At 39.4% G+C, this 20,129-nt stretch overlaps 1 long non-coding RNA gene across 6 annotated transcripts in view; it reads left to right on the forward strand.

Moving 5' to 3' along the window:
- The window catches only part of LOC116643430, a 445,025-nt gene that overhangs the window by 300,613 nt on the left and 124,283 nt on the right, over positions 1–20,129 (forward strand). For all 6 annotated transcript variants that reach the window (XR_004301555.1, XR_004301552.1, XR_004301557.1 and 3 more), the window contains one exon: positions 2,341–2,435. This is a non-coding gene — a long non-coding RNA (uncharacterized LOC116643430). The remainder of the gene's footprint in view (positions 1–2,340; positions 2,436–20,129) is intronic.

Here is a 20,129-nt window from a genome sequence, read left to right on the forward strand (position 1 = left end):
AGCTTACATATGACTCAAGGAGAAAAACTTGAGCAACCCAGAAAGCAGCATATTATCCCAAGAGAAAACCCATTTGGGGAAGGCTGATGAAGTTGAAGGACTTGATATCTATGTGGATACCTTGCAACAAATTATTATTTGTCTCCTTGGACTTTATTGCTTCAAATATGAAAACAAACCTAATTACTTTGTATTCTGATTTTACTATTTATGAGTGATTCATTTTTTTAATTTTGCTATGCTTTTTAATGATTTCATGTTCCCCATTTGCACCCACTATTCTGGCTTTTTATATATGTACAAGAAATATGCTATGTAGGGACATCTTTAGGTTTCTAATGGCATATGATTAGAGTTCTATTACCCTTGAAATAAAGGATACTCTTGGTATTCGTCTTAAGTGTATCATATTGTGTTGATGTGTATGGTTATCTGCCAGGCTACTAGAAAAAAAAACTGCCAAGAATTAAATTAATCCCCTGTTACTGCCAAATTTATAACTGAATTTATTTGCTTAATACTTGCAGAATATCTGAGCTAGTTAGAGCCTATTACCTTAATTCTAGCAGAAGAGGAATCTGGGGCTATACCAGGGAAGTGGTCATATCATTGGAAGGCAGTAGAGTGCCTGAGGCAGCCATGCTTCCTGTTCCTGGTGGCCTTCCTGGATGGCCACGTATAACATCATACCTTTCCTCTCCACTCAGTACATGTCCTCATCTCTATAATTAAGCTTCTGGCTAATATCTTGGCAACTACTCTACTCCTCCACTATGGTAGCATCTTTAGGGACTACTGTAAGGATAAGGTTTCCAGATTGGCCTGGCCATCAAAACTGGCCAGGGAGCATCTCCCTTCATTCCCCCCATATCCCATCCTGTCCAAGCCTTGTGGGCATAATCAACTCTCAAGTTCCCTCTTCATTTAATCTAATTATCACTCTTCATACTAATGAGTCAGACTTTGCCCCATCATATCTTTTCTTCATCACATGGTACCTACATAAAAAAGATTTCCAGGAACAACCCTTGTAATGAAATGGTCTTAGGCGCTGATTGCATTTCTTTTTTAGCTGATACAACTTTAGATTTTTCTCCCTCTTCTTTTTTGTTTAATCTGTGGATTTGCCTCTGGCCACTCACATATACACACACTCCCATCCTCGATTCACTAAGATGTGATCTATAATAACAGTACAGGTAGAAGTGAAGAAAAACAAATGGGAAGACAGTGAGTGAACTGGTACATATGGTCGTTCTTCATCTCATTCCCCAACCTGGGAACTAACTGGTCTCTCAAGTAATGTCTCTGGTCTTAGGATCCTTTTTCCCAGCCCAAGTGCTTTGGAACTTAAAGTCAATCTGCCTTTATTCTTCTTGCACTAAAAGTCTCACTGTAAAACAAATGTAGACCTTTATCTTTCCCTATCAGATTTCAGAAAGTGAGGGGAGAAGAACAGAGGAGAAAGTCTTCCAACACACTCTTTCAAAGACCTACCAAGAAAACAACAAAACCCTTCTGACAGGGAAATATAAGAAACCTTTATAAAACATCTATATGTGACTGGCAATATTTGCCATGGAGTTTACAAAGGTGAATAAGACATAGAACCCACTTTCAAGACGCTCATGGTCTACTGGGAGAGTTGGGCCCATAATGCCAAAACACAATGAATCCTAATAAGTGCTGTCACTTGAATATATGTGATCCTATAGAAATGCAAGGGTCTGAAGCAAAAAAAAAAGAGTTCTTTGTGCAGGTCTTAGGGCCCTGTATGTGTATGTTTTCAGAAAGAGACCACAAAGTAAAATGGGAAAAAAATGGGGCTTAGGGTTGAATCATAGCTCAGCCATAACCTGAATAACTATGGAAAAGTTATTTAAACTCTCCAACCTTTCATTTTTTATATGTGAAATAAGGATAATTATCCCCCATTTACATCTTATATGGTTATTATAAAGATTAAATTAGAGAATGTAAACAAATCATCTAAAACCATTTCTGAGACTAAGTTGGAACTTCATAAATACTTGTTGAATTTAAAGGGATCATTTAATTTGGTGATCAAAATGAATTTTCTCATAAAAATATGATATAGTTTGTGGTTGTTTAAAAAGGACAATTACTACAACAAATTTATTCCCATTAACTATACCTTAAATAAACTTGCTGAGTGGATTATGTACACATTACAGCTATTTTTAACATTTTGTTTGGTTACTGTGTGTCCAGTTTCTAAGCAAACCACTTAGAAACAAGTTTTTGAAAAATTAGATGTCTCAGACTTGTAGTTATTTGAAAGGCTGCCTTCATGTGTGATATTATCTGATTTTACCACAGACTGCCTTCAGACTGGAACTGCAACATGGGCTCTTTTTGGATCTTCAGTCTGCCAGCCCACCCTGCAAATTTGATTTGCCAGTTTTCATACTCAGGTAAGCCAATTCCTTATAATAAATCTCTTTACGTATAAACATTTTATTGGTTCTGTTTCTCTGAGAGACACACTTTGGTTATAGGTCAGAAGACTTAAGATGTCAGCTGTCCCCAAGGTGATCTGTAGACTTAATGAAATCCCAATCAAAATGCCAAGAGGGATTTTGGGGGGTTAGAAATTAATCAGTTCATTATACAATTCAGATAAAAACACAAAAACCTAGGGGCACCTAGGGGCTTGATTTCGGCTCAGGGTCATGATCTCAGGGTTGTGAGATCAAACCCCCCGTAAGGCTCAGCTCTGGGCATGGACCCTGCCTAAGATTCTCTCTCTCCCTCTGCCCCTCCCCCTCTGGTGTGTGTGCACGTACCCTCTCTAAAAAAAAAAAAAGACACAAAAACCTAGAATAGCCAAAACAGGGTTAAAAAGATCAGTTAGAGGACTAACACTACCAGATTACAAGACTTATTATAAGGCTACAATAATTAAGATAGTGTGGCATAGGTGTAAAGATAGAGAGATGGGGAATTAAATCAATGACATGGAATATAATTTAGAAATAGACCCAAACACATACAGAAAAGAGATTTTTTACAAAGGTGCAAAAGCAATTCAGTGAAGAACACATGATCTTTTCAAAAAGTGAGGCTAGAACAATTGGATTTACATAAGCAAAAAATTAGCTCCGATCTACACCACATACTATACACAAAAATTTACTCAAAATGGATAATAGATGTAAATGTGAAGTCTAAATCTATACAATTTCTTAATGAAAACAGAAAAAAAACTCTTTGTGACCTTGGGTTAGGCATATTTCTTAGATATGACAGCTAAAGTAAAATCCATAAAATTTTTTTAAAAATGATAAATTTCAGTTGATCAAAATTTAAAACTTCTGCTCTTTGAAAGATACTACTAAGAGAATGAAGAAACAAGCCACAGATAGAGAAACTATTTGCAGAGCATACATCTGTTGAAGGACTTGTATCTAGAATATGTGAAGAACTTTCAAAACTCAATAACAAGAAAATTAAAAGCTCAATTTAAAAAAAGGGGGGGGGCAAACAATTTGAATAGACACTTCCTCAAAGAGGATATACAGATGGCAAATAAGCACATGAAAATGCTCAGCATCACTGATGGGTAGGGAAATGCACACTGAAACCATAATGAATAATCATTACTCTCCTATCTGGAAAGATTAAAAAGACTGCCCACACCACACGTTGGTGAGAATGTAAAGAAACTGAATCTCTCACACCTTCCTGGTAGGGATACAACGGTACAACCACTTTGGAAAACAGTAATTTTTTTTAAACTTGAAACATAACACTTACCCTGTGCTCCTATCATTCCACTCCTAGGATTTACTCAAGAGAAATGGAAGCAGATATCTATACAAACATTTACCCAGAAGTGTTTATTCGTGATAGTTAAAAACTGAAAGCAACCCAGTCGTCCATGAAAAGGTGGATTTATAAATGAATTGCCTCGTATCCATATAGTGGAATACTACCCAACAAAAAATTGAGCTAACTACTGATAAACACAGCTACAGAATGACTCTCAAAATAGTTATTCTGAATGAGAGAGTCAAGGGGGAAAAGTACACAATATACATTTCTGTGTATATACATTTGTGGAATATGAATGCTTTAAATATGTGTGGTTTACCATGTCTATAATACATCACTAAGCTGTTTTGTTTTGTTTTGTTTTGTTTTAATTGCTAAAGGTATGAAGGGTATCTCTTTATGCTATTATAGAGTGATTTCCAGGGAATATTGTTAAGTTAAAAAAAATCAAGGTTGGAGCACATATATATAATATACATAAAGATCATAGGGGACATATATATATATGTGTGTGTATATATATATATATATATGTGTGTGTGTGTATATGCAAATATATCCATACATAAAGTATGTATGTATAAAGTGTGTGTGGGTAATTATGCACATACACTTTAGGAAAAATAAATGGAAAGATAACCTATTAAAAAATGTGATGGTTACCTATAGGAAGAGTGTGAGCTAGGAAAAATGAGTTTTACTCAACACTGATATATAGCTGGTGTAGTTACCAAGTTTTAATAGTAAACAGAAGTGTGTGGGTAACAAGTTAGAGAAAACTGTTTACATAAAAGTGAGAAAAAAGTCTTCACCAGACTTTAAGATGCCAAAAGATACTTGAACAATATTTACAAATTTATAAAGAAAAGACAATGTGACCCAGAAAGTTTACATCAAGTCAAATTTTCTTCAAAAGACATAAATCCTCAGACATGCAGGAACTCAGTGAATGCTGAGCATGTCTTGATAAACATACTTGAAGATAAATTCCTGTTCTCAAAGATTAATCAAGATAATTCAGGATTGGAGAAGCCCTAACAAAAATATTATTAGTGAGCAGTGAATGAATTTTTTTTTATATTGGACCTAAATGAATATGGGAAATACGGTTTCAGAATTGGATGTAAATTTTATAAATTTTGACAATGGAAAAATAGTGATATAACCAAATGAACACAGGGAGCATTGGAAGTCTAAGAGCACAGAACTTTCTCCTTTTCATTCATAAGAGATTGATAAATATTACATACAGTTACAATATGTAATTTAACATAATGATCATAGCTCTTTAATGTTTTTCAAACTTTTTAAAAAATCTGAGTGATCTTTTAGAAACTTTTAACTCATGCTATGGAGAAACAACATTCAAAAGTTCAGCAGTTCCTTTATTTTCATGTTTCTTTTTTCAGTAAGTTTAGTAATGATAGATTTAGAATTTTCAATAAAATTAGTATCTATGTGCTTTTTTTATAGAATTGCCTATCTATCATATCTACCTATCTATCTATCATCTATCTATCCACCTATCCATCCATCCATCCATCTAACTATCTACCTACCTACCTGTCCTCTCTATTTGCACATATACATCTAGGATGATGTTTACCAGATGTTGACTGATTATTTTGTCATGGAGAAATTAGGGTAATTTTATTTCCCCTCTATCCTTTGCATTTTTTGAAAGATTTATTTATTTGAGAGAGAGAGAGAAAGAACGTGCTGCAAGTTGTGGGGGAGGGGCAGAGGAAGAAGGAGAGAGAGAACCTTAAGCAGACTCCCCCTTGAGCACGGAGCCTGAGGCAGAGCTCAATCTCAGGATCCTGAGATCATGACCTGAGCTGAAATCAAGAGTTGACCTCTCAACCAACTGAGCCACCCAGGCACCCCATCCTTTGCATTTTTTAATGTTATATATTTGTATGAGGAATGTAAACCGTTTTTTTTTTTTAAATTAAGGTCATTTTATAAGGTACAGCTAAATTGATCAATAAACAAACCAGGTATGTCAACCAGTAGAGGAATTGGTGAGTATTATGGGCTGGAAAGTGTCCCCCAGAATTTGTAGGTTGAAGCCCTAACTCCCAATGTGACTATAGTTGGAGATAGGGACTTTAAGGAGGTAATTAAGATTAAGTGAGGTCAGAGATGCCTGGGTGGCTCAGTCGGTTAAGCGGCTGCCTTCGGCCCGGGTCATGATCCCAGGGTCCTGGGATTGAGTCCCACATAAGCAAGAGCCTGCTTCTCCCTCTCTCTCCCTCTGCTTGTGCTCTCTGTCAAATAAATAAAATCTAAAAAAAAAAAAAGATTAAATGAGGTCATAAGGGTGGCGCCTTAATCCACTAGGATTACCACCCTTTTAAAGAGGAAGAGGCACTAATAATGTGAATGTACAGAGAAAAGCCATGTAAGGACACTGATGAAAACAATCCTGCTAGTACCTTGATCCAGACTCCATGATTGTGAAAAAATAAAGTTCTACTGTTTAAGCCACCCAGTTTGTGGTACTTTTGTTACGGCATCCCTAACAGACTAATACAGTGAGTAAATTCACCTTTACGCTGCCATTACAAAGAGTAATTCAAATATATACCTAGAGAATATCTTTGATACATCAGTAAATGACAAAAGCACATTTTAGGATAATACACATGTAGTATGATTCAATTTCTGTTTCAAAGAAAAAGATAGCAAAACATGATAAATTCTGTGTGCATATCTTTTCATGTTTTGTAAAAAGAGATACATGTAAGACTGGTTTCCTCACCGATGGGACTATTAGGGAAAAGAGTCACAATTTTTTTATACATTTCTGTATTGCTTAAAATGTTACAATAAACATGCATACTTTTGCAATTAAGAAAAAAATAAGGGGCACCTGAGTGGCTCAGTTGGGTAAGCGTCTGCCTTTGGCTCAGGTCATGATCCTGGGGTCCTGGAATCGAGCCCCGCCTCAGGCTCCCTGCTCAGCGGGAAGTCTGCTTCTCCCTCTGCCCCTCACCCTGCTCATCCTCTCTTTCTCGCTCTCTCTCAAACAAAATATGTTTAATTAGTGTTTGTGTGGTATATGCATACTGATTTCCATCTATATGTCATGTGTCCAGCAACACTTTGTCAGGGATCCTAAAATCTTTCTAGTGGAACTTTTCTCATTAGTGCAAATAACATAACAATGTCTCTTCTTGTGTTCCTGGCAATAATTCTCAATGTATATAATTACCTCTTTGTTTTCAAATATGATTTTTCTCCCAAGATGTGTGTATGCAGACACATGCGTGTGTACACACACACATGTTTAAGTGGGCAAATAGGTGGTCTACAAGACTTATTTTTTGTTGTATTTTAACTCAGAGTTGGCTATGAAACAAGAACAACAAAAAAATCAAAACAATCCCTTTTTTTAGAGAATTGCCAGGGCCTCAGTTACGTATTATAGTTTACGTACTGTCTAATTGTGAGTAGTAATTAACATTAGACAGCTATAAAAATAATTGAAACTGAGAAATCCAAGTGATCACATATTACTGGCAAAACTTTTCTTCTTCTCAATCCAACAATTACCAGTCTAGAGAACTGGTAACTTACCTAAAACCATTTTGATGAAACGGGTAAGAGAAGCTCAGGATTGAGTGGTTGCCTGTAGAAGATGAGATGGAATTTTTCAAGTAAAACAGGGGCAGGGGTCACAGGGTCAAGAAGGAAAAACAAATGCAAGTCTATGAGCTGTTATTTTAAAACCGAAGAAAAGTAGGTTACACAAGCCACTTCCATGTTTAAATGCTACCTCTCTGGTGGTGTGGGGGAAACCTTTGCTCACTTGTCCTTTTTTGCTAAAGATGCTGTTTTTCCACGGAGGCAAAGAGTAATATTTGAGCAAGAGGTTTTACAGATGCAATTATAGCAAGGCACGAAAGCTCAGGTTTGCACGTGGGTAAACACGTGCTTTCTCACCCAGAGAAAAGTTTAGCTTGGCAACCTTTGCTGCAAAGCATGACTCCGATCCTAAAGAAAGCCAAAACTACAGAAAACCAAGTCATCTCCAAAAATAACACCAAAATTAGGGCCTAGAAACTCCTCATACTGGTCATGCTGTGAATGATGATACCCTGATGCTCAGGACCCATAAAGCTACTGAACCCTCAACATTCTCTTTGTGCATTAAGGCTTCACTTGGCATCTCAGTCTTTAGAAGAGGCTGTATTCTGGAGACTTGCATTTTGGAGGTGAGTTGTTCAGTTTAATTACTTCTGGAAGATTCTAGGAAAACAAACAAACAAAAAATAGAGTATCATTGAAACCTTAACTAGGCAAAGATTTCTATAGGACAAATAATAAATTGAACTCCATCAAAATCTATGAAATTATCTGCTTATCAAAAAAAAAGTCTTTAAAATAAATGCAAGGGACACCTGGGTGGCTCAGTCAGTTGAGCGTCTGCCTTCAGCTCAGGTCATGACCCCAGGGTCCTGGGATTGAGTCCCGCATCGGGCTCCTTGCTCAGCAGGGAGCCTGTTTCTCCCTCTGCCTCTCCCCCTGCTAGTACTCTCTCTCTCTTTCTCTCTTTCTGACAAATAAATAAAGTCTTTTAAAAAAATTTAAAAAAAGAAATGCAAGTCCCACAATAAGAGAAAATGTTTACAATACATATATCTGAACTATTAACTTATATGCACAGTGTATATAGAGCTCCTACACATTCAGTTATTAAAAAGACAACCCCAAATTTCAAATATCAAAGGAAAGATTGAGCAGAGTCATTGTAAAGGAAGATATACAAATGCTCAATAAGCACATGAAAAAATAGTATCATTTATCATCGAGGAGATGCAAATTAAAATAATAATGAGATAACACTTACCCCCACTAAGATGGCAGATAAGCCTGAAAACACCAAATATTGTAGAGCATGTGAAGCAATAAGAACTCTAGTAATTGCTGGTAAGATTATAAAAATGGTGTAGTGACTCTGGGGAACTTTTTGGCATTTTCATATAAAGTTGAATAATATGCTTATTTCTATTCTAGAAATTTTACTCATGGGCAAATTAAAATATATGTCTACATGAAGACTTGTTTAGCAACTATTCATAACAGCTTTGTTCGTAATAGCACAAAATCTGAAAACAACATAAACATTCACCAAAAGGAAAAGGGGCAAACAAATCATGGTATATTCATTAATACGATGGAGTACTACTTAACAATAAACTGATATGCACATGAAAGAATCTCAAAAAATTTTGCTGAGTGAAAGTAACAGACACAAAAGATCCCGTAATAGATGAGTCCATTTATTGAAGCTTAAGAACAGACAAAATTGTGCTGATTGATAGCAGAGCAGTGATTATCTATGAGATTGGAATTGGCAGGCATGAGACATGAGGATCTTCCTGCAATGATGAAAATGTTCTGTCTTGACTGGGGTATTGGTTATATATTGATATATATGTGTCATAATCCTCAAGTTTTGTGTTTACAATCTATGCCTTTCTCTGTATTTAAATTTTATCTCAACTTTAAAAATTAGATGCATTGCTCTATTATCCATTTAACCACTTAGAAAATATCAGTATGCAGTTGAAATGTGGGAGGAGGAAGGGTAAAAGCTATCATGGGTACGATTTTGCTTGTAATACATGATTCTATTTTTCATGGAATTTGGGATTTTTCTAATATTTTTTTCCATTATATTTTTTCCATAGTATTTTTCAAAATGGAGGCAAAAACATTCTACTTACCAGTGAGAACAAGTTTTTTTGGTTATATATATATAAGAGAGTGGCACAGGGACTCAGTGGGCCCCGGCTAATTGTTAGTCCTTGCTTAGTCCAACAAGAGGGGGCATTTAATATTAAAGAGTTTATGACAAGCTACATTAAGGGCCTAGTAATGTGCTGAGACTGCATAAGGCCCTAGGGACACAGGAAGCCCTCTTGGACAAGTTTTCTTAGGATCTTGTTCTGCAGTGAGCATTGGAGTGACAGAGTCAGAGAAAGGTACTAGGCTCTGAAGACTCGGGGCAGCCACTGAGGGGCTCCTGCTGCCCACTCACCCAGGCAATGCAAGGGCCAAGAAAGACTCTTCTTAGGTGCCGTGTGAGCCAGCGTGGCTGTTATTGCCTTATAAGTCCTCAGGGGTTGGCTTGACAATGCCACCCTCAAGGTGAATCTCCTTCTTTTTCCCGTGATGCATTTTATTGCAAGTTACATGAAACGCTCATTAAAAGTTGACAAAGAATTTACTTCATTATGGATGGAATAATTATTTACTCCAACAAGCAATGCATTGCACTCCACAGGAGCTGCTTCCTTCTGTCTGTAACTGAGCCCTAAGGCCTGGTAGCAAGTAGGAGGGCAGGTAAGCTGTTTTAACGGGTGTGTTCCACGGCTGGTGCTTGCTCAGATCTGTGGTGGGGCTAGGACCTGGGGTGGAGTGGCACCATGTTCCACCCAGAGCCACCACTGGTATTTGGCCCTGGGTATTTGAACCTGGGTGAAATGCTCTACCCCTAGCCCACCCCCACCCCCCACCAATCATGCTATCGATTTCTACAAATCAAACACTGTTCACTTAAAGAGAATTTGTAGCATGGACATCGGTGGACTTCTGGAGAAAAGTTTTCAACGAACCCTTCAGTTTTCAGAAGGCTCCTCGCTTCCCTGAATAGAAATCCCTGGCAGGCTCTAAGGAGCTAGTATTCAGATCTGCAAACACATTTATGTTGGAATTGAAAACAAAATTGGGAATGATGTGGCTTGTGTGCAGCAAGCAGACTTCTGACACCACCGCAGTTTTTGGTAGTTTGGACAGTGTTGCCTGGGGAACCTTCAGCAGTATGGCCCGAATGAGCTGGAGAGAACAGCAGCAGCAGATCAGACTGACACGTTCAGGGAAGCTCCGAATTTATGTCCTGTGATAAGTGACGTGCTCTTTATTCTGGTCAGATAGAAAGCCTCCCTACAAAACCAGACCTCAGAAACATCTATTTCACATGTGATTTCACTGGTGCAATCTTTTTTATATGGGAATCGGCCTGTGCAGTCTCTTCCGGAGCGAGGGTTCCATTTCCATGGTAAATGACCATAGCTTCAGCACCCTGTTTCCACCTTTGTGAATACCTTGAGGCCCTAGGACACAAGGGTGAAAATCACTGGTTTAACCACAAAATGGTCAGCCCTATCGTGAAGGTCAGGACAGGCAACTCACGGACTCCCTGGGGATGTGAGCCGCTTTGCGGGTCAGAGGAGTCCGGGCATCATGCACAGTTCCTGTTGTGAAGCGGTCCTTAATCCGCATGTGTTGAACTTTCCTGAGCTGAGCTAGAGTGGGGGAGCAAAGGTCTTTCAACTAGAAATTCTTCCCTCTTTGTATTAAACCACACAAGTTTATTATAAAGATTTCATAAGAAAGCACTTTGTAAACTAGGGAGAGCTGCTATATAAATATCAGGGAGGATGATGATGATGAAGGGGCTGATGATGAGCGAGATGACAAGGAGCACAACATTGGTGGTAGTGTTTTAAAGATTGTCATGACTGACTGTGAGTCCCGGATATGGTAGCTACTCACCGGTATGAGTAAGGGAAAGGATATGGGCGTGTGGGTGTGGGGGTCAAGCGGAAGTAGGGAGTTGGGTCTACCCAGACCTGCACTGATATTACCATCATTTCCACAACTAGGTCTCTGCCAAAGTAATCATGAACAAGATGCTATCGCAGGATACTGGGCCTGGCACGGACACCAGTGGAAGGTACTTGCCTGCGGATACTGGTTTTCCTTTGTGAATGAAGAGAAAACTATAGTTTCCGAGATTGTCAATCAAGACATTTGGATTTATCTCCCAATTTGTTTTTCCTCCTGACATTTGAAACTTTCCATATTTGCATATTATATTTGGAAGAGACAGTTGCCACCCCTGGGGAAAAAATATCTACTGTTGGATGAGTTGCTTAATCCGGTTGGTGCCAATGGGAAATGTCAAATAATTATGTTTATTGTCTTTGCACCAATTTGGCATGAGTAGGGTTACATGCTAAGCTCTAAACTCCAGCAATTCAGTAAACTAGGGAAAATTAGGTGTTTTTTTCTCTTTTTCCTTTTATGCAAATGCCTCTACTTCCCAACTCATAGGAATTACATAAACAACTATAAGAGAGAGAGTGCACTTGTGAGAGGAGAAGGAGATGGAAAGGGAGAGAGAGAATCTCAAGTAGGCTCCGCACCCAGCGCAGAGCCTGATGTGGGGCTCGGTCTCATGACCCTGAGATCATGACCTGAGCCAAAATCAAGAGTAGGACACTTAACTGACTAAGCTACCCAGGTGCCCCTAAAATATAACCTCTTATATTAAATCATCATTTACAAATTTTCAAATCACAACAACTCTGAAGTAGATAAGACGTACATATTATTTGCATTTTTCAGGGAGAAAAATTGAGGTCTTAGTATTTAAGTGGCAACTTAAAATCAAAATGGTGTTAATTGGGAAAACCAAGACTAAAGCCCATTCTGGCTAAAAGCACCATCCGCTTTTTTCTGAACCATGTGGCTTCTTGCACAACAGGAATCAAAATTAAGTAGAAGCTCTGCAGGAAGGGATAAATTAATACTTATTATGGGGGTATCAATAAAAAACAGTGTTACTTTAAAGGAATTGTAATTAAAAAAAAAAAACCTTCAGGTTAGAATATATAGCCCTTTCTGCTGAATGCAAAATAAAGGACCAACGAGGGCTAGGTGCTTCTACAGATACCCCGTGAAATCAATGTCAGGGTCATTGAGCGTATCATCAGAAGCAGGAGAGTCCCCAGTAGTAAGTTCTCAGGCCCTCGGGTCACACAGCGAGGTCTGAATCCCCGCTCTTCCGCTCAGGTTCTGAGCAACCTTAGGCAAGTCATGTATCTTTCTATGTCTCAGATTCCTTTTCTGTCAAATGAGAGTGGCTGCCTTTGGGGATGGCTGAGGAGGGAATAGGGAATAATGTGTCCCAAGAGTGCAGCCTGGAGAAAGCGCACAACAAATGTCAATTATCATTGTTAGTGAGAAAAGAACATTTGACAAGAAGTCTGGAACACCTGTTCCCACTTCACAAATTAGCTGTGTCATTTTAAGCAAGTAAATTAAACTGTGGGCCTCAGTTTCCTTAGTTGCACGTTGAAAGGCTTGGGTGAGTGGTTTCTGTGTCATTTAGGACTTTTTCAGTTGCGAGTGACAGAAAATTCAACCAAACCCTGCCTAAAAGGTTGAGTGTTTTATTGCCTCATGTAACGGAAATCCCTAAGTGCTGGCTCAAAGCACGACAAATGTCAGGGCTCAAACGATAGCATTGGGACTGGGTTTTTATTTCTCAGTTCTTCCTTTCATTGCATAGGTTCAGAAAGCCAGTAGAGACAAGAGTCACAGGCCAGTTAGTATAGCAGCAACATGAACATACTTGATAGGTTATCATGAAGATTAAGTAAGTTAAGGCCCAGAAAGCACTTAGAACTCTGCCTTAGGATTTTGTGCTCCGTACAGAATACACAATAGCTAGTGGGATTATTTCCACCTGGGGCAAGATGATGGCAGTAGCTCTAGAACTTAGACGCTTTCAGAGTCATGCCTAAAGAGAAAGAATGGCCACATGAGTTCCAGAAGTCTCAGCAACATCGAATGGCCTTTTCTGGTGCTAAGAGACCTGATACACATCCCTAAATATTAGATTTTGATTGGCCGGACCCGAGTCATATGCAAACTGTAACAGACACTGTTGGTCACTCACACAACACACATCTGTCACCTTCCTCCTTGTTAAAAGAGAGCTGAAACTGATGAATATCCACCCCACCTGTGATTGTGCCTGATGGTAATGTCATTCTCCTTGCCAGGTATTGGTTAAGATATGAGCATATGGTAGAAGTTGGGCCAATGATATATGAAGTTAAGTCTGCTGAAGGAGTTCTCAAAAGCTTTCAGAATAATATAATTCCACATTGCTGTGTAATCTCAGATTTGCTGTGTTGAGTGATAGGAAAAGGACTAGAAAATGTGAACTGACTCGAACTCAGAGAAAAAGGAACTGAGTGAAATATAATCTTCCTCCTGGGCTCTTTACGTTATTCTAGGCTTAAAGATACAAAGGTAAGCCATGGGCTTTAAGATAAGAGAACTAATTTACAGAAAATGAGGGCTGACCAGGAATATCATAAAACATCAGCCAAAAGATTTATCAGAGTGTTTCATATAATGTTGCAATGAAAATAATTTTAGTTTAGTATTAAGAATCAGACTTTATGGGAAACACATTTTACCATCCACTTAAGATGGATATGCAGCATTATAAATGGTAGAAGATTATAAATTAAAAGAAATGAACGTGTTAACTAAAATATCACCAAGTTATATTTTGAAAGCGACATGACTAATTAAGATCATTATAAGTTCCTGATCACATAGAGTTGATGTTTTATTCGTAGGCTATTTATGAAATATCTGTGAAAAAGACCTAGCAGTGTGCCTACCTTTGTGGGGGATATTTAAAAGGCACTCAGTAAATAATTTACTCATTCTAGACTTTCTTTTCTCCTCAAAGTGAATGGCATCTTTTCAAGAGCATTTGTAATAGTTCCTGCTAAACAAGCTTTACCTATGAGGAATCTCTAAAACTGTAGAATACAGAGGGACACATGGTCCAAGGGCTTGGTCCATGAGAACACTACAGGTGGGCATCAGATCCTCAAATACAAAAATAATCAGCATTGTGGATTGAAACCTCAGCTCAACCACTGGTTCCCCTGGCAACGAAGGTATTAGTCATCTGGCACTCGTGAAAAGGGGATGCAGCTAGCAAGAAATGGCACAAGGTATAGGAAGCTAAATTTTCACTTCACACACAGACATATACACACACACGCTCACACTCAAATATCAATATAAAGGACGTCATTAAAAAAATAAAAGTCCCGCATAAGAAGTATTATTCATAGAAACATCTCTGCTGGGATAGAATTTCTCTGATCCTCTACAGTTAGGCATGAATTCGTTTGTTTTTATTCCTTAATTTTCAGATTTCAGTTTCAAATCACTACCCACGCCGCCACTTCTCTGCATAAAAAAACTCTGATAAATAAAGCCAGGGTTGTTTGGAAAATGCCTACCATAAAACGTGTCAAGCCACTGTCTTTTATGCATTTAGCCTTTTAATTGACTTTGCATGCATCAACTCTGCCTTCCAGTAAGTAGTCAAAAGTTCCCAGGGATTGTCAAAAGACGCCTGGCTCGAGAGCAAATCTAATCCAGTTGGTGCCATTGAAAAAACCTTAAATGGCAGCTTTCATCTTATTTGCAAAAACTCCCTTGGTTCAGGTTACACGTTAATCCCAGTTGCTATATCAGTTTTATGGCAGCAGGGGTGGGGGTGGACTTGGGGGCTGTTTTTGGCTAAGCTTTCGTTTTCCTTTTCTTTTATGTAAATGATTAGCTCCAGCAGAATCCTATAATGGGAGTGGTATCTAAGTCTGGAGGGCAGGCCAGCTCTGGGCCCAAACTCCTCACCAGTTGTTCCTGAGAAATAGCTGTCAAACACATATATTTTTAACACTTACCATTCTTGCTTTGGTGAATACGGAAGGCTGCAGCCTGTGATAGAGAGACAAGTTTACTTGTGCGTCTTTTTTCAACATTGCTAGGGAAAACTCGATCCCTCGGACACATGTACAGATCTCCATGACCCAAAGCAAAGTTATGACCATAGTGGTGACACTTTAGCCCTAAGGGACTTTCCAAAATAAACAATGTAGCTTTGTCAGTTGCTTTTTTTTTGATCCAAACCGCCACAGGGCTTCTTGTCCTTGGATGCAATCTCAGATTCTCAGCTTCCTATCCTGTCGCACACTCCATATGTGTATTTGTCTGTATGCATGTTTAAGAAAATGATACCGATCATCTTAAGTTTGCTTCCCGTTCATTTCCCATAGGATTTGATCAGTCCACTTCTACTTCTGCATGTGAGTGGAGGGGTAGGTGAGGGGAACCACCTGCCGCGTATAGAGCATGGACCATGCTCTATAAATAGTACCTCATTTGATACCCACAGTAGCTCAGGGAGGTGGTGACTATTATTAGTCTCATTTTACAGATGAGTAAACCTGAGGCCCAGATGGTTTAAGTGATTATGTCAAGGTCAGACACCTAAAGAATGACCTGGCTGGGATTAGGTGCCAGGTTGCCTCCTCCCTCAGGCCACGTTCCTTCAGATCCAGGGATTTCATAGATGCATACAAAGAAAAGAGCATGGCTTTTCCTTGTCTGCTTCCCTCGCTTCTCTGAACCCTGTGTGTTTGTGTTCAGTCTGTGCCTTGTACACACAGGACACTCAGCAGGGAGTTTAAAGATCACTTAACAAAAATCTGTTACTCTCATGTCTCAATCAGATTCCATTCTTAAAGCCATCATATGGTAACATGTAGTGTGATCTGAAGGTGTCCTGGATGCACCTTTCATTTCCCAACCACACCCACTGGGTGTCATTAGACGTATACTCTGTGCATTAATCATTACCCCCTCTCAAACGTCTCTTTTGTAATACTCTGGATGACCAGGATCAGACTCTTAGACCATGTGCTGTCCTGACAATTGATACAATTTCATCCATCAGAGCTTCATCCTGGTAACAAGCTGTCATTTGGACAACTTGAGAAGTAGGGCAAGTCAGGAGTCACAGAGATGGCAAGATAAAAAGTTAAATGAGACTGGTGTCTAGACAAGAGAAACAACATCCAAGTCTCTACCATCTGTCCTTGCATGAGTGGCATTTCTTCAACAATAAAATGAAGATAATAGCATCTTTCATTTTTGAGTGTGGCCTGGGAATAAATGAAGCTGCAAAGATCTGGTTCTGGGAGGGGCTCATAAGTGGCATGTGCTCTGATCAATTTTAGTTCTCCATCCAGTGATCTCTGGGGAGATGATGGTGAGTTGCATCTAGGCTGGACAGAATCTGTGGTGCCTTTAATCCATTTGGGCTGCTATAACAGAAATACCATAGATTGGATAATTCATAAACAGCAGAAATTTATTTCTCACAGTTCTGGAGATCAGGGTGCCAACACAGTTGAGTCTGGTGAAGGTCACCTTCTGGGTTGCAGACTGCTGACTTCTTCCACATCGTGGAAGAGGCAAGGGAGCTCTCTAGAACCCCTTTATAAAGGCAGAGGCCTCAAAGCACCTAAGAATCTCCCAAGTTTTCACCCCTCATACCATCCTGTGGGAGGTTAGAATTTCAACATATGAATTTGGGCGAGGACACAAATATTCAGACCACAGCACATGGGTCACTCTGTCACCCACACTAATGGCCAAGGGCTCTTGTCCTTCTCTAGAAGCCTCATGCTCCCAGCCTTAAGTAGTTTCCAACATAAAAGGCAAGAAAGCTCAAACACATGAAAGATTGAAGAAGGCTTGAAGAGATACGTAATCAAGTAGAGCCACTAGCTCATTGTAAAGCTAAACGCATAAGTGCCAAGAAGAAGGTGGGAGTGAGGGAGTGATATGATCCCAGTAGGACTGGTCTAAGATGGGCAAGAGTTTAAGAGGCAGGAGGGTTAGACAGGCCAGTTACCTTACCTTTGGGTACTGTCACTTGTCCTGTGCAATGCTGAAGTACCGGAGTGTTGCATGGCCCAATTCTAGGATGATTCTTATATTTTGAACAGAAGGAAAACCAGCATTGTCAGAACAACCCTAAGAGTGGTATATTATTCTCATTATCCATATTCTGAGACTGAGACTCAGAGAAATTACATAATTTGACGGAGATCACAGAGCCAGTGATGGAGAGAACCAAAATTTCTCCTGAAGTCTGCCCGATTCCAAAGCATATACACTTTAGACTCAAGAGAATAACTCTATGCAGTCATTTGGACATTTGAACCAGTCACATGACTTCAGATGCCTGTATGCGAATTGTTGGCGTAATATTGGGCCACCTCGTTGAATTTCATAATGGAATTTTCCTTGAAACCTGCTTTATCCACCTACTAGGCCTTCCCAACTGCTAATAAAATAAAAGGACTCAGAATTCTGCAACCACCTCAGAGTGATGAGAAGTGGCAGAGGTTTAAAGCACTTCATGGAGATGCCCTGTTCCCCTTGAATTCTTTCTAACACAGTGAGTACACATTCATGAATTATCATGGGAGAGGCTCAGTGGACCATTGGAAAGGCATTCTGTGGTCTTCTGCAGGGCCCAGACCCAGACTTTTTCCTTTGGATGAAATAGTTTGAAACTCTTCTTCCCAAATCCCTGCCCACAACTATGGAAAATCTTGAAAGGCTTTCCCCTTCTCCAGTGACAATATTTAAAATAGTTAACACCAGTGCTGGCTAATGGCTGCACCATAGAGGATCCAGGGTGCCCAGGGAAGGTAGTTGGAGGGCCTGTCCTAGAAACTATTTACCTGCTGTTACAAGAGCATTTCAGTGTTTTAACAAGCCTGTGGCTCTCCTAGTATGTAGCAGCTGAATATCATTTCTACCCTCCTCCCCGCCTTACCCATTCTCTTAGAAATGCCTGTACTGCTGGGCCCTCTGGAAGTTTGGGAATACCAAGCACTGTTAGGATCGCTTTGACCACAATCACGCTTGGACCTTCCCTGTGTGTGAAGAACATCATAGTTTTCCTCAAACTGCTAGTAATGGATGGAGCTTGGGTAATGATCCAAAATGGGGGCTTTGGTCTCCCACTATCTTCAAATTCTCATTCACAGATCTTGAATAGCCTTGTACCTTCAGACATCATTAGCCATAACTTATTCTAACAAAAGCAACAGCAACAAAAGCCAATAATCTTTTTTTGTAATATACACAATCAGAATAGCTTTCTGAGAAAATTCCTGTCATGAAGTCCTCTAAAACGTGCTCAGCATCCTCATCTGCAGAAATGAACTGGAGTTTGTCAGCCTCACTTCTTATCATGGCCCCATGTAAACAGAAAGACCGATGTAAGATGGTGTCCTAACAAAGTAGCCAAAGATTGTGCAGTAAATCAGGGCAGACTGTACCTACATAGCCTTTCTGTGAGAGATGGAGTATTTTCTAATAGACTGACAATAATAAGCCAAGTCATGCAGTCACCAAAACAAACAAAACAAACAAAAAAAACCCACCACGTTTAAGAGTAAAGGCAGGTCACGTGATAGTCAGTTTGATATGACTGGGACCCCTCCCCCCAATTAGTGCAACTCTTTCTAATCTTAGGTGAAGCTATTTGTATAACCCACAAGAAGACCTCCCACCCCCACATCTTTAACTGCATTAAGTCTGGGAAAGTTAAAATGATTTTTAAGTGTTCCATCAAAACCAGGATGCTTATCACTCTGGTTTGGCTACTTGCCTGCATTTGGCTCCCAGTTAATCTCAATGCTGCTGAGCCTGTCTCCTGCGGGGATGGGGCATAGGTTCTCTGCTGTGCAGAAAGGTGTACGGGCAAACTGAGGAGTAGATTAACCCCTGGTGTTCCAAAGTTGCCCAGGAAAATAAGTCAACTAGAGTAGTGGAGAAACCAGTTATTGCAAATAGCTAGAATCAGTATCTTAAAATTCATGAGGAAAAAATAAGTTCAAAATCTTAGAAATGACTCAAAAGCCCGAGTCTAAGGAACCAGTTAAGTAGGAAGAGATCTGCTATAATCTGCCCATTTGACAAAAATATCAGTTATGCATGAGATGAGGGATGTCTTTAATGGCCTCTTTACCTAAAGCTTATAGTTTATCCTAATATCGATGATGTCAAAGTTGCCAGGCAATCTCATACCATTTACATTTCTGGGTTCAAATCATACCAATTCTATTTGACATTTATGTGACTTTGAACAGAATGCTGATCCTCTGAATCTCAATTTCATTGTGAGGAAATTAAAAATACCTTTCTCATAGCCTTATAAGATGGTTCTAAAGACTAAATGAAATTCTATAATGTATGCTAACAGTGCATGACATCTAGTAGGTTCTACATAATTGCTAGTTCCATTTTCAGTACTTACAGTAAGCCATGCCATGGGAAGCCCAAAATGAACATAAACAGAAAAATCTTAAGCCCTGCAGATAAAGGGGAGTTACGTAAGTATGAACAATACAGATGTCAAGATCGGGAACCTGAACCTGAGTCCTTGCTGTGCAGGCATACCCAATAGGGAAGAGGACGAGGGGAAGCTAAATGCCAGGGGGAGCTCCTAGTTCCAGACTCCTTCTCTAAACTGGCAAATTCCTGCCCCTCAGGACTGCTGATCATTCTCTCCACCCTGGACACATCCACATGAGGGACATGAGGCAGGGGTTTACTCAGTTGCATCTCACAATGTG

This window comes from Phoca vitulina, unplaced genomic scaffold, assembly GCF_004348235.1.
Source record: "Phoca vitulina isolate PV1807 unplaced genomic scaffold, GSC_HSeal_1.0 scaffold26, whole genome shotgun sequence".
NCBI lineage: Eukaryota > Metazoa > Chordata > Mammalia > Carnivora > Phocidae > Phoca > Phoca vitulina.